This window comes from Antechinus flavipes, chromosome 2 (assembly GCF_016432865.1).
Source record: "Antechinus flavipes isolate AdamAnt ecotype Samford, QLD, Australia chromosome 2, AdamAnt_v2, whole genome shotgun sequence".
Lineage (NCBI taxonomy): Eukaryota > Metazoa > Chordata > Mammalia > Dasyuromorphia > Dasyuridae > Antechinus > Antechinus flavipes.
The window spans coordinates 220903527-220917612 of record NC_067399.1 but is presented as its reverse complement, the minus strand read 5'-3'; positions in this window follow the sequence as shown (position 1 = coordinate 220917612).

Here is a 14086-nt window from a genome sequence, read left to right as displayed (position 1 = left end):
ACTCGATTATAAAAAATTACTATGTGGCAGGGAAGACCAAGACACAAATTCCAAAGAAGACAACAATGTGAAAACAGCTACAACTAAAGCCTCAAAGAAAAAAAAATGCTAATTAAACATAGCCTAATAAGAATTTGTAGGACAATTCTAGAAAGAGATAAGAGTATTACAGGAAAAATAGGAAAGGAAATGAGAATTGGATGCAAGAAAATTATGAAAAGAGAATTAACAGATTAGTAAAAAAAAATGCACAAAAACACTGAAGAAACTTTTAAGAAACTTAATTGACTAAAAGGAGAAGAGGCATAAAAGTTCACTAAAGAAAATAATTCCTTGGAAGTTAGACTTGGACATGAGGAAGCTAATGACCACATAAAATATCAAGAAACAATTTTAAAAAGTCAAAAGAATAAAAAAGAAAGAAAAAATGTGAAATACCTCATTGGAAAAACAACTGACCAGAAAAGTCAATCAAGGAAATACAATTTAAGAATTATTAGACAACCTGAAAGCCATGAACAAGAGAAAAGGCTAAATATCATATTTCAAGAAACTATAAAGTAAACTGCCCTATCTTAAATTTGAGAGGTCAAGTAAAAAATTAAAGAATCCATCACTTATCTCCTGAACAGAACCCCAAATAAAAACTTCCAGGAATATCATAGTCAAATTCCAAAACTGTTGGATCAAGATACAATTATTGGAAGCATCTAGAAAGAAACAATCCAAATATTTTGGAACCACAGTCAGAATTACACAAATTTTTAGTCGATTCCATATGATGAGTTAAGGGTTTGAGTTATAATTTTCTGGAAGGCAAAAGAACTATGATTTCAACCAAACATACTCAGAAAAACTGGGTATAATCCTTCAAGAGAAAAAAATTGAAATGGAGGATTCTTAAGCATTCCTATTGAAAAGACTAGAGTTAAACAGAAAATTTGACATTCAAACATAAGACTGCAGAGAAGGAAAAAAGGAAAACATGAAAGAGAAATCACAAAGGATTCAAGAAGATTGAATTTTTTACCTTGTAGGAAGATGATACATGCAATTCTTAAAATCTTTATCGTTATTAGGACAATTAGGAATCTACCTTAGAGGTCATGGATGTAAATCAATTGTTTTGGGATGACCTAAAAACATTAAGGGCTGAGAAAGAGGAAGGAGTATACTAGAAGAAGGGGGAAGGGGAAGTAGTATAGTAAAAAAAAAATTCACCAAAAGAGATATGCAAGGAAAAGCTTTTACAATGGAGGAGGAAGTAGGGGAAAGGAGGTAGTAGGTGATGCTTGAATCTCATTTTCATCAGAACTGGTTCAAAGTGGAAATATATAAATATGTATATATGTATGTATGAATATTCTGTTTTATATATATATAATACATAGACATGTATATAGATATGCTTATATACACATAATATACATATACATATACACATACATGTATATGTTTTTATATTTACATGCACATAAATAAATAAGGTGGCTATAAATGCATATACACACATACACAGAGAAATTTATCTTACCTAGCAGGGAAATAGGAGGGAATGGGGATAAGAGAAAAGGAGGGGGGAATGGATGATAAAAGGAAGGGTAGATTAAGGGAGTCAGTACTCAGGAGTAAAGCAGACTTTTGAGGAAGGACAAGATAAAAAGATAAGGATAAACAGAAGAAAATGGGATGGAGGGAAATACTTTGGAATCATAACTGTAAAAGTAAATGGAATGACTCATAAAATAGAAGTGGATAGCCAAATAGATTACAAACTAGAATCCAATGATATGTTATTAAAAGAAGCACACTTGAAACGGAAATCACACAGAGTTAAAATAAGGGACTGGATAAGAATCTATTATGCTTCAACTGAAGTTAAAAAAATGCAGGAATAGTAATCATGATCTCAGACAAAACAAAAGCAAAAATAGATCTAATTGAAACAAATAATCAGGGAAACTATATTTTGCTAAAAGGTTCCATAGACAGTGAAGTAAAAAAAAAAAATTACAGCAAATTTTTCTGCTAAAGACCTCCTTTCTCAAATATATAGAGAACTGAGCCAAATTTGTAAAAGTAAGACCTATTTCCCAATTGATAAATGGTCAAGAAATATGAGCAGGCAGTTTTCAAGACAAGAAAAGAAAGCTATCTTTAATCATAAGAAAAATGCTCTAAATCACTATTGATTAGAGAAATGCACATTCAAACAGCTCTAAGGTACTACTTCACACCTATAAGAAATGACAAATGCTAAAGGAGATGAGGGAAAATCGATACAATAATGAATTGAATTATTGGTGGAACTGACTGGTCTGGCATTGTGGAGAACAATTGAGAACTATACCCAAAGGGCTAAAAAAACTGTATATAACTTTTGACCCAGCAGTACCACTATTAGGTCTCTATCTAAAAGACATCAAGGAAAAAGGAAAGTGATCTATATATACAAGAATATTTATAACAGCTCTTTTAGTGGTAGCAAATAATTGGACATTGAAAAGATTCTCATCATTAGCGAATGGCTGAACAAGATGTGGCATATGATTGTGATAGAATACTATATAAGAAATGATGAGAGAAGTGGTTTCAGAAAAACATTGGAAGACCTATATAAAATGATGCAAAGTAAAGTGAGAAGAACTTGGTAGATCATTGTGCACAGTAATAGCAATGCTGTAATGATAATCAACTATGAAAGACTAACCTGCTCTGATCAATAAAATGAGCTAAGATAATTCCAAAGGACTTATGATGAAAACATGCTATCCACCTCCAAAAAAACTGATGAACTCAGAGTGTAAATTGAAGTATAATTTTAAACTTCATTTTTCTTTCTTTTTTGTGATGTGGCAAATATAAAAATACGCTTTGTGTGATTTCACATATATAACTGGTATATTGCTTGCCTTCTCATTTGGCAAAGTAGGAGTAAAAGGGAGGGAGAAAATTTGGAATTCAATTTAATAATAAAATAATGTCAAATAATAAATTTATTTTGAAATTTTTTCTTTTTCTAGTTCTTTTAGTTATATGCCCAATTCTCTCTTTTTTTCTATTTTATTTATGTAAGCATCTAGAGACATAAAATTTTCTTTTGGAACTGCTTTGGCTGCAATCCATATGTTTTGGTATATTGTCTCACTATTGTCATTATCGTGAATGAAATTATTGATTGTTTCTATGATTTATTATAAATTTATTTTTAAAGGAGAGAGTAATTAAATGATATGTTTAAGATCACATAGGTAGTAAATGACAGTAAGGCTAGCTATAAGGCTATGTACTTCAATGTCAAAGCTCATGTTCTTTTTATTTATTATATTTTATTGCATTGCCTGCTATAGTATGGGAAGATACTCTTCTTTGGGAAATAGGAAACACACAGATCCTTATGATAACAACAACAAGAAGAACTATTGTTATTATTATTATAATCATGATAATTATTATTATGACAGTTAATATTTCTATGGTGCTAAGTGCTAGGCACTGTACCAAGTGCTTTAAATTTCTTTTCTCATTTGATCTTCACAACAATCCTTAGAGGTAGGTGTTATTATTCCCATTTTACAGATGAGGAAACTTAGGTTGATAGCTGTCATGTGGCTTTCTCAGGGTCATACACCTAGTAAATATCTGAATATTGAAATTCAGTTCTTTCTGACTCCAGACCCAGTGCTCTATCTATTTCACCACTTAGTTGCTCCTAATATGCCTGAGAAAAGAACAGAAGGAAGAAGGAAATTATCTGTCAAATCATTCTGGTCACAGATTCCCAGGAAGTTGACCTTTAATAGTAGTTGGATTTCAGCATCTTTACCCAGCTTCCCTATCTAAAAAGCTTTACAGTGAAAATAGAAAGCATCTAGTTCAAGAACACTAGAAATTTTTTGAGTTCATTAACAGAGTGTTTTGTGACTAGTAAAAGTGTAGTTCTCAGCATCTGGTCAATGAGAAGCTGGGATATACATGTACACCAAGATAAGAAAGAAATTTGGACCTCTAAGAACTGCTTAGCAATAAGATACTGTTTACTAATTTACTCCTAATTCCTTCACAAGTGAAAAAATCAACACATACATTTATCTGTCTTTGGTTTCACTTTTATTATTCATCAATTTTTACATGCCAATGCTGAAATTGGAAATTGTTGCACCCAAAGAATCATAACCTTTGATTGGAATTAGCATAAAGCTTGGCCTCAGAAAGGGAATTATCCTATGATAGGAAAACAGACACCCTGAGACACCAGCAGCAGGGCCTAGAAGGAATTCACCTTAGTTACCATCTGGTGTTTTCCCACTTTAATTAATTATTCTTGCTTAGTACTTTCAATGCTCTCTAAATTTGGTACCCTACGGGCAAAGCTCCAGTCACCCCATCCCAGATATGGCAGATATGACAGCCAGTCAGTCCCACTGAGAAGGTGACACAGCTGCCTTTGGTCCATGCTACGTACTCATTCAGTTCCCTTCTGGAATTTTTCCTGGATCATTTTAGGAGCAAGAAGGATGAAGGCAAATTCTTTTTTGTTTGTTTGTTTGTTTTTTTATTCTGTCCTTTGGGCTGTGACATGAGCTGGTGATGCAATAGAAGGGATAGCTTTAATTGGAATCAGTAAACCCAGGCTCAAATTTCATCTCTGCTATTCAGTACCTATATTCAGTACCTGGCCACTTAAATGTTATTTTAAATGAGTGTTAAAATGAGTTGAAGACTCTTTTTTCTGATCTGTAAAATGAAAGGGGTTGGAGAAGATGACCTTTGAAGTTCTGTCAATGTCCAATTGCAGGATTCTATCTTCTCTGCTTCTCTGTACCTCAGGGTCTTTGACATCAATCTTGCTTGAGAGGAAAAACAGGAAGCAAGCTTGAACTGTGGCCAGCTTTTGGGGCCTTTACATATTTAAAGTGCACACATCTATTATCCATGTAACTGTGAACTTTGTAGGGTCCTTTATCTTACACTCGTGCATAGTTAAACAAAATAGGACTCCTTACAAAATTCAAAAACATGATAAGCAAACCAAAGTATATTTTAGTACAAGACATTTATTGTTGTTCTCTTTCTTGACAAAGATATCGGGATGGTTTGCCATTTCCTTCTCCAGCCCATTTTACAGATGAGGAAACTGAAGCAAACAGGGTAAGTGAATTGCTTAGGGTCTCACAGCTAGTAGGTGAGACCAAACAATAAGCATGTATTAAGTACCTACTACATGCCAAATACTGTGTTTATTTTGTCTGAATCTGATTTGACTGGGGAGAATAAGACAAAAATGAAACAGCCTCTACCTTTGAGTAGTTTACATACTATGGGAAAAACCAAACATACACGTGTATGTATGCATGTACATGTATGTATACATATGTCCCTGTGCATGTGTGCATGCATTTATATGTACATGTGTATATGTATGTATATTGTGTGTGTATATTATATATATATATATGTATATGTTAGCTGATTGATCTATATTCACAAAGAAAGAAAATGGCATCAATATATTAGCATCAAGCTACAGTGCATCCTTCTGTGGCTGATCAGGTCTTGTATCACTTCTTCTGACCTCCATATGAGCACTTGCTTTGTGTGACTTCTTCATATGTATATGTATATATGTATGTACATATACATGCATCTATATAATACACATATGCATACATACTACAAATATGCATATGTGTGTATATATAGAAAGCTAGATATATGTGAAACTATGAATTAAATATATATGTATATAAAATATAAGATATACATAATAAATACAAGATCATTGGGAGGAGGCCAACAAGGGGAAGAGGGTTTTAGAAAAGGCTTTGTTTAGAAGTTAGTGCTTAAACAAAATTTGGAAGGAAACAAGGGATTCTTACAAGTGGTAATGGAATAAAATATTTCCAGGCATGGGGTGATAGTCTATGCAAAGGGACAGGGACAGGGAAGAGAATATCATGTGGAAGAAACAGCAAAAAGGCTACTTTGATTGTTTTGAGCAATGCATTAAGGGATATTAAGGAATGTGTAAGAATGGAAATATAAAGTGGAACCAGATTGTGAAGGGCTTTAAAATTAAAAACAGGACAATCTGTGTTTGATTCTAGAGGTCATTTAGAACCACTGCATTTTACTGGGCATGAGTATGACATGATCAAACTTGGAGAGATTTCATTGCTTTTGTCACTATACCATGTTGTAGCATTAAGAGATGTTAGTAGAGGATCTAGTCTGTGTATATTTCAGTCTGCTTGTCTGTAATGAGCTTTCTGTGTATCATTACATATAATGTATAGTTGAAAAAGATCTAGTCAAATGGTAAAAATTAGGAATAACAAGTGGATGAGTCCATATATTTCACAGGTGTCTTCAGGATTTCTAGAGAATGAGAGGAAGGCCTTCATGGTGAACACATGGGAGAACTTGGACATGACTTGTAAAAGGGAGATGGATTATCATAAAATCAGCATTGTTGGAATGAATGTTTAAATTAATATATTCATGGATCCAGTAGTATGTATGAGATACATCTTTGTAAATCACTATGCCTGAAATTCTGATTATTCCAGATAACTTTCCTCAAAATGTATTATTATTTATCACTTGTGATGGGAGTGAAACTATAAGCCCCCAAATCTCAGATGATAGTGGTGAAGGTAAAAAATCTGACATACTATCTAGTCAAAACAGGCTTTTTTCCATGTGTGATATCCCTTTATCTGTGTACATCTTTAACATGGAAACCAGAGAGGTTAATGATTTAGAGAAAATGTTGCTATATTATATCCAAAGAAACAAAATATTCAAAGCACAATATACATACACACACACAACACAAATGAAAAAGTATTTTCCAAAATACCCAAGAGATGCAGTCAGCTTCTAGAAAGTATAAACAATTTCACTTCTACTGAGGAGAAAAACAACAGAGATAAAAGCAAACTCTGTTCTTCACAAGTCTTACACAATAATCCTGATGTTTGCTGAAGTATAATACATTACGAAGACAGTGAGCTATTATCATAACTAACAATTGTTGTTCTTATCCTTTGCTTCCATCCACATGTTTTTCTGCCTTTATTAAATACTCACTTTGGTTGGGAAGATGAAAGAAAAAACTTTTCCAGCAATTTGGCTTGCAATGCATCTTTCTCAAAAAGACCTTACATGGTACCAGACTATTGTACTATGTGTGCTTTCTGTTTTGTTTTCTATGACTGGGAGTGGGTACAAGCTAAAACACACACATGGGAATGAGTAGTAGCTCTTGGGAGAAGGAATGGATATATAAGATCTGTGTCTTATTGACATATTAGATCTTATGCTTGTCGATTTTTAAGTAATAGATCATATCAGAATCAAACTAATCTAATTATCTTTAGGGAGTTACTCAGACAGGTTCACAATTCATTTGTGATTAATCTGTTATTTTGGATGTAATCAGTATTATGCTCAAAACCCCTTGAATTTATCCCCTCATTATGTTTTGTGTTCTTTTATATGATCTTCCATTTCCCATCTCTATCGTTTGGCATAAATGGCCCCCCACATCTGGAATGCAAGCATAATTCCTCACTGTCTCATAGACTTCTCAGGTTTTTTTTTTTAATAGAACTGAAGTATACTTTGTAAATATGTATATTTCCCTCAATACCACTTGAAATAACTTTATGCTATTTTCTATTTACATATTTGGGTATATATACTGCACCTTTCCCTTTTTATGGCCTCATAATTAGGATCAGAAGATAAGGACTATTTCATTTTGGCACATGATATGTACTTAATAAACATTTGTTGAACTGAACTAGATTTAGAGCTTTGTATAAAGCATGAAACATGTTATGCAATATTTTCTTTATTTAGTGATGAAGGATTGCCTTTATAGAGCCTTCTTAAAAATGAGATTTGGACCCAAGAAATCATATAAACACCAATTAAAATAATTTCATTGAAAAGAATTTTAACCAACATAAATCAAATGCCATAGTCAGAAGACCAAAAGATCATAAAAAACATTTCAGTCAGCAATCACTGGGTTTGCTTGCCAAAGTGAAATATAGCAGCTATTTAAAATATAAATTCATTTTCAAAAATTTTATATGCAAGGATAGTAGATTAAGAATAGCCGCATATCAAAAATCAGAGAAGTAACTGAGGGTAAAAACTAGCTTAAGGAAAGTTCAAATGATAAAGAGACCAAGAGCAAACAAAGTCATCCTGGGTGCAAAAAAGGAAGAACAATAAACAAAAGAAAAATGGAAAAGATCTGTAAAGATTTTTAATGAGAATCTTTCACAATTAAAAGCAATGTATTCACAATATCTGAATGCACAGTCTCAAATATAATTAGAAAGGAAGTAAAAATTACCCTAAAAGGACAAAGACAAAAGGAGTACAGGATTAGTACAAGAATGCATAAAATAAATCTGAATTAGAGATGATAAAATTTATGAAGGGTTGAGAAATTAACCTATACTTCACCAGAAGGAAAAGGTAAAATTGTGAGAAAAAAAGATTTGGATTTATATCAAACTTACTATCATCAATTATACATTTTCCCCATTTATTTATAATTTGTATGAGAATAATCTACAGGTATAAAGGACATCCTCAAGAATGATATTAATGAAGAACAAGTAGGCATTTACAAGCAATTTTACACAAAGTATTGTCCTAAAAATGTACATTTCCATCACCGAAAGATACTGAGAAGGCATAAATGCTTATTGTTTGTTGACCATAAAAATGCTTTTGATTTAGTGGGTCAAAACATGAACATATGATTGAATAATTCTTTGTCTCAATTTGCTCGGCTATAAAATGGGGGAGTTAAACTAGTTGGCCTCTGATAATCCCTTCTGGCTCTAAATCTATGACCGTATGATTGTATACATTAATATCACAAAGACATATGGTCACTCAAGTTTAAAAAGTGACTTTCTTCAAAATGCCACCAATAGTATCAGAGCAGGAATGGAGATGACAAATAGTAGGAGAAAATTTTTAAAAATGGAGTTTGGGGAAAAAATAAGTAGAGAGAGGACAAAAGATTTAATCATATAAGACAGTGTTAAGTTGAACCAGTTAACTATTGGGTCAAGGTTATGAAAAGAAAAGAGTAAGAAGATGATGTGAAGTAAGAAAGGGTGGAGTGACAAGAAATTGATATGAGCAAGAGGTTAATGATTGGTGCATTTTGCCAGCTGCCCTAACAATTGTTGTAGAAAAAAGGACTCTTTGAGACTTAGGTAAGAAACTTGCATCTGACATTAGATCCTTGATTTTGAAATATCTCCTTCATCTCTATGAATCTCTGATTACTCATTTGAAAAAATGGGAATACCTGTAATATCTACTTCAGGATTATAGTGAGAATGTACAAATTAAATGTCATCATCTTTGCACAAATCTTAAATCCCTACATAAATGTCAGCTACTAAAGATTTATTAAACTAACATAATTAGTTTATTAAGCTAAAACTCAACAATATGTCTACTGGTAGAAATGTTTAGCACTGTGGCAGAGTAATGGAAGGAATTTTTGAAGGGCTGGGAAAAATGTCTATGTATCCCTCCTCTCCTATGTCCAACTTTAGGGCAATGGTTCTTAGATTAATTAAGAGAGCCCCATGTAAATAGACCTATGAGCCAAGGGTAGATAGAACAAGGTTCTAAAGGCTTAGGATAAAAGGAAAAGATGAGTTTGGAAGAAAAGGGAGCTAAAGAAGAGTTATGGCCTGAGGACAAAGAAGTGGGACTCTGAAAGTGGACAGAAGGAATTCAAAATAATACATTCAATAGTTCTACTGTTTAGAAAAATTTCCTCATATCAAATTTTCCTTTTTGCATCTCTGACTCTTGTTAATTCTCATTCTGGAGCCAAACAGAAAAAGTCAAATCTTCTTTCACTTGTGAGACTTTCAAATTCTTTTTATTTTCACAAAGGAAGTCTCACAGGTTTTATTAATCTTAAACTTTTGGGGAGGAATAACCTAGAAGGACCAGCTCAGTTACCTCTTGTTCTGGATACCTGAGCAAGGCAGTGAGTTCATGAAAGGGAATAGGGTACATGAAAGGTTGAGAATAGATCCATGCCTTTAGACCCCAGATTAGGAAGAGAACACTAGTCTTAAATCAGACATCATCTTTCAGAGAAGGAGATGGCTATAGGGTGTTGTTGTGAATGGACTCTGATGTAATGATATCAAAGAAAAAGACTTTAAATGGTGGAAAAAAGATTGTACTGAGAGAAGAAGAAAAGGGAGGTATAATGGGACAATGTAGATCATTTGAAGAGGCACAAAAAATCTATTACAATAAGAGGGGAAATAAGGAAGAGGGATGATCCTTATGTGCCCTTTGAACTTCCCCAATAACAGATAAAGTTCTGAAGAGTTACAGATGTCATTTTCCCATACAGGGAAGTAAACAGTTTGACCTTTAAACTATATATATATATATATATATATATATATATATATATATATATATTTCCTCTTTGTTTACCTTTCTATGCTCTTCTTGAATCTTGTGTTTGAAGATTAAATTTTCTGTTTAGTCCCATTTTTTTTTCAGTAGAAATGATTGAAAGACTCTTACTTCACTGGAGATTCATCTCCTCCTCTGAAAGAGGAAGCTCAGTCTTGCTGAATAGTTAGTTCTTGATTGTAATTGTAGGTCCTTTGCCTTCTGGAATATGGTATTTCAGGTCTGCTGATCCTTTATTGTAAAAGTTGACAGGATTGGGCAATCCTGAGTGTTGATTCTTGATATTTGAATTGTTTTTGTCTGGTAGCTTTCAATATTTTTTCCTTGAGAATGTAGGTCTGAAGTTTCACAACAATGTTCCTTGGGATTTTCCTTGTGGGATTTCTTTCTGAAGGTGATCAATGGATTCTTTCAATGAATATTTCCTGCTCTGTTTCTAGAATATTTGGGCAATTTTCTTTAACAATCTCTTGAAAAATGCTATCCAGGACCTTTTTTTTTGGTAATGGCCTTCAGGTAGGCCAGTAATTTTTTAAATTGTCTCTTCCAGATCTATTTTCAGGTCTGCTGTTTTTCCAATGAGGTGTTTTATGTTTTCTTCCACTTTTTTTATTCTTTTTATTTTGTTTGATTAATTCCTGATGTCTCATTTGCCCCATCTTAGTTTTTAATGTGTGATTTTCTTTAGTTAGCTTTTGTATCTCTTTTTCTACTTGATTAATTTTACTTTTCAAAGTGGTGTATTTTTCAGTGTTTTTTTTTTCCTTTTGCCAATTGTAAAGGAATTATTTTTTCAGTCATTCCCCCCCCCATTTCCAAAATGTCAACTCTCTCATATAGCTCTCATTATTTTCTCATGTTTTCTTCTATCTCTCTTATTTTCCTTTTAAAATCTTTTACAAGCACTCCCAAAAAGCATCTTTGGGCTTGAGACCAATTCATATCACTCTTTGTGATTTTCTCCGTGGACATTTTTATCCTTGTTTAAGTTGGTGTTTTAGTATTCCCTGTCACTATAGTAGCTTTCTATAGTTAAGGTTCTTTTCTGTTTCTTTCCTTCTCTTTTTGTATTTCCTTTTTTGTAATTTTTAATAGTTGAGCTCTGGGATAAAGCTTGGATAAAGGGAGTTTTGTCCCAAGCTTCTTGTGTAACTCTGAGCTTTGGCTTTGAGCTCAGGGGCCCCTGGAGTTTGGTGTGTTGCTCACAGCAGGGGGTAGCCCTACCTGTTCACTCCAATAACAGCCTAGTTTGCCAGGCTGGCAATTTGCCTTCTAAGCTGGGACTGGAGGCTGCCCCACTGATCTTTTCCAGTAGTGAGCCAGGACTGAAAGTCTCAAATGTTGATCTGTTTGATTAAGATCCTCTCAATGGCTTTCCCAGACTCTAAGCTGGGCTAAACACCTCTTTTATCCCCAGTGAGACTGACCTTTCTTTTAGTCTTTCCAATCTATCTTGAACTGGAGAATGATTTCATTTCAGTAGATTCTGTTTAAAGGCTTGGTTTCAGGTGGTTTTTGAGGGAAACTGGGAGAGCTCAAGCAGCTTTCTGGCTTTACTCCATTATCTTGGCTCCGACCCCAGAACTTCCATTAAGTTTTCTTTGGATGTGGATAGCATTTTCTATCATGAATACTTTGGAATTTTCCTGGATCACTATATTGCTGAAAAGAGCTAAGTCAATCATAGTTGATCATCATACAATCTTGCTGTTAATGGGGACAATTTTCTCCTGGTTCTGCTCACTTTACTCAGCTTCAGTTCATATAAGTCATTCCATAAACACAATATTCTTGATATCTCTCTTGGGTAGAGTACAGTGGGACTATCTCCTCCTTGTTTCTTGAAGCTATAATCTTTTTTAATGCCTTGGAAAATCACATTAGCTGTCTTGGTTGCCATAACATATCACTAATTTATATTTGACTTGAAATCCACTAAAAGTCAGACTATTTTTCCTCCTATATAAACTGTTATATATCAATACTTCTTCCAATTCATGGGTTTTTGGAATCTAGACATAAGATTTATTGATTATATCTCCTAACTTTCATCTTACTCAATTTGGTGCAGTGTTTTAACCCAAGGCTTCTCAACCTTTTTCTACTTGCAATCTCTTTTCACCTGAGAAACTTTTACTCAACCCCAGGTATATAGATATAATAAAATAGATATAAAAATCAAAACATTTGTGGTAATGAATCATAAGGAAATTTATTACTTTTATTAAAACCTTTTATTTTCAAAATATATGCATGGATAATTTTCAACATTCATCCTTACAAATTCTTGTGGGTTTTCAAATTTCTCTTCCTCCCCCACCCCAGATGGCAAGTAATATAATAGATTTTAAACATGTACAATTCTTTCTGAATATTTCTACAAATAGATATATTGCACAAGAAAAATCAGATCAAAAAGAAAAAAATGAGAAAGAAAACAAAATGTAACAAACAACAAAAAGAGTGAAAATACTATGTCGTGGTCCACATTCAGTTCTCACACTCCTTTCTCAGGGTGCAGATGGCTCTCTTCATTACAAGACCATTGGAACTGGCCTGAATCAACTCATTGTTGAAGAGAGCCACATAAATCAGAATTGATCATCATATAATCTTGCTGTTGCCATGTATAGTGATCTCCTGGTTCTGCTCATTTCACTTAGCATCAGTTCATGTAAGTTTCACCAGGCCTCTCTGAAATTATCTTGCTGATCAAGAAATTTATTTTTAAAAAATTACTTGGTATACATATAATTTATCATTTATCAAAGATGAAAGCAAATTTGCATGCTAATGAGATGGGTGTGCTCATTTATTTTTACATAAAGAATTAAATCTTAGCAGAATATTTAATACCTTTTACTATTGCTGAATTTCTCACAATCCATACATTAGTTACATGACACCTTATGGTGTCACGACCCACAGTTTAAGAAATTTGCTCTAACCTGTGAAGTACTTTTGGAATCTTGACCTTTTCATCATCATCATTAGCTTTCATATCATCTACAAATTTGACAAACATTCCATCTCTACTTTTGGCTAAGACTTGATAAGAATATTAAATAGCAAAGAATCAGGATAAATTCCATGGGTACTCTACTAGAGATTTTCTATCGAGATAACATGAAACCATTAATACCAATATGTTGCATCTGTCCATTTAACAATCTCTGATTCTATCTAACCATATTCTTGTCTAGTCTACCTTTTTCTTTCTTTTTTTCCAAAAGCAGCTTGGCAGGCTCTAGCAAATACTTTGCTAAAATCTAGGTAAACTATATTTGCAACATTTTCCTAATCTATCAGTTTAATAACCCTGTCAAAAAGGAAATGAGGTTGTTCAGGCATGACCTAGACTTTATGATGTCATGCTGGCTTTCTGTGAGTATAGTTTCCTTTTATAATTGTTCACTAACCATTGATTTAATAATACATTCTAGAATTTTGCCAGAAATCTAACTCAAGCTCACTGGTCCATGGTTCAGAGACTACAATTGTCTTCCCTTTCTTGAAATCAAAACATTTGCCCTTCTCTCACCCTGCAGCATTTCTTCCATTTTTCTCCATATTTCAAAGATGATTGACAATCACA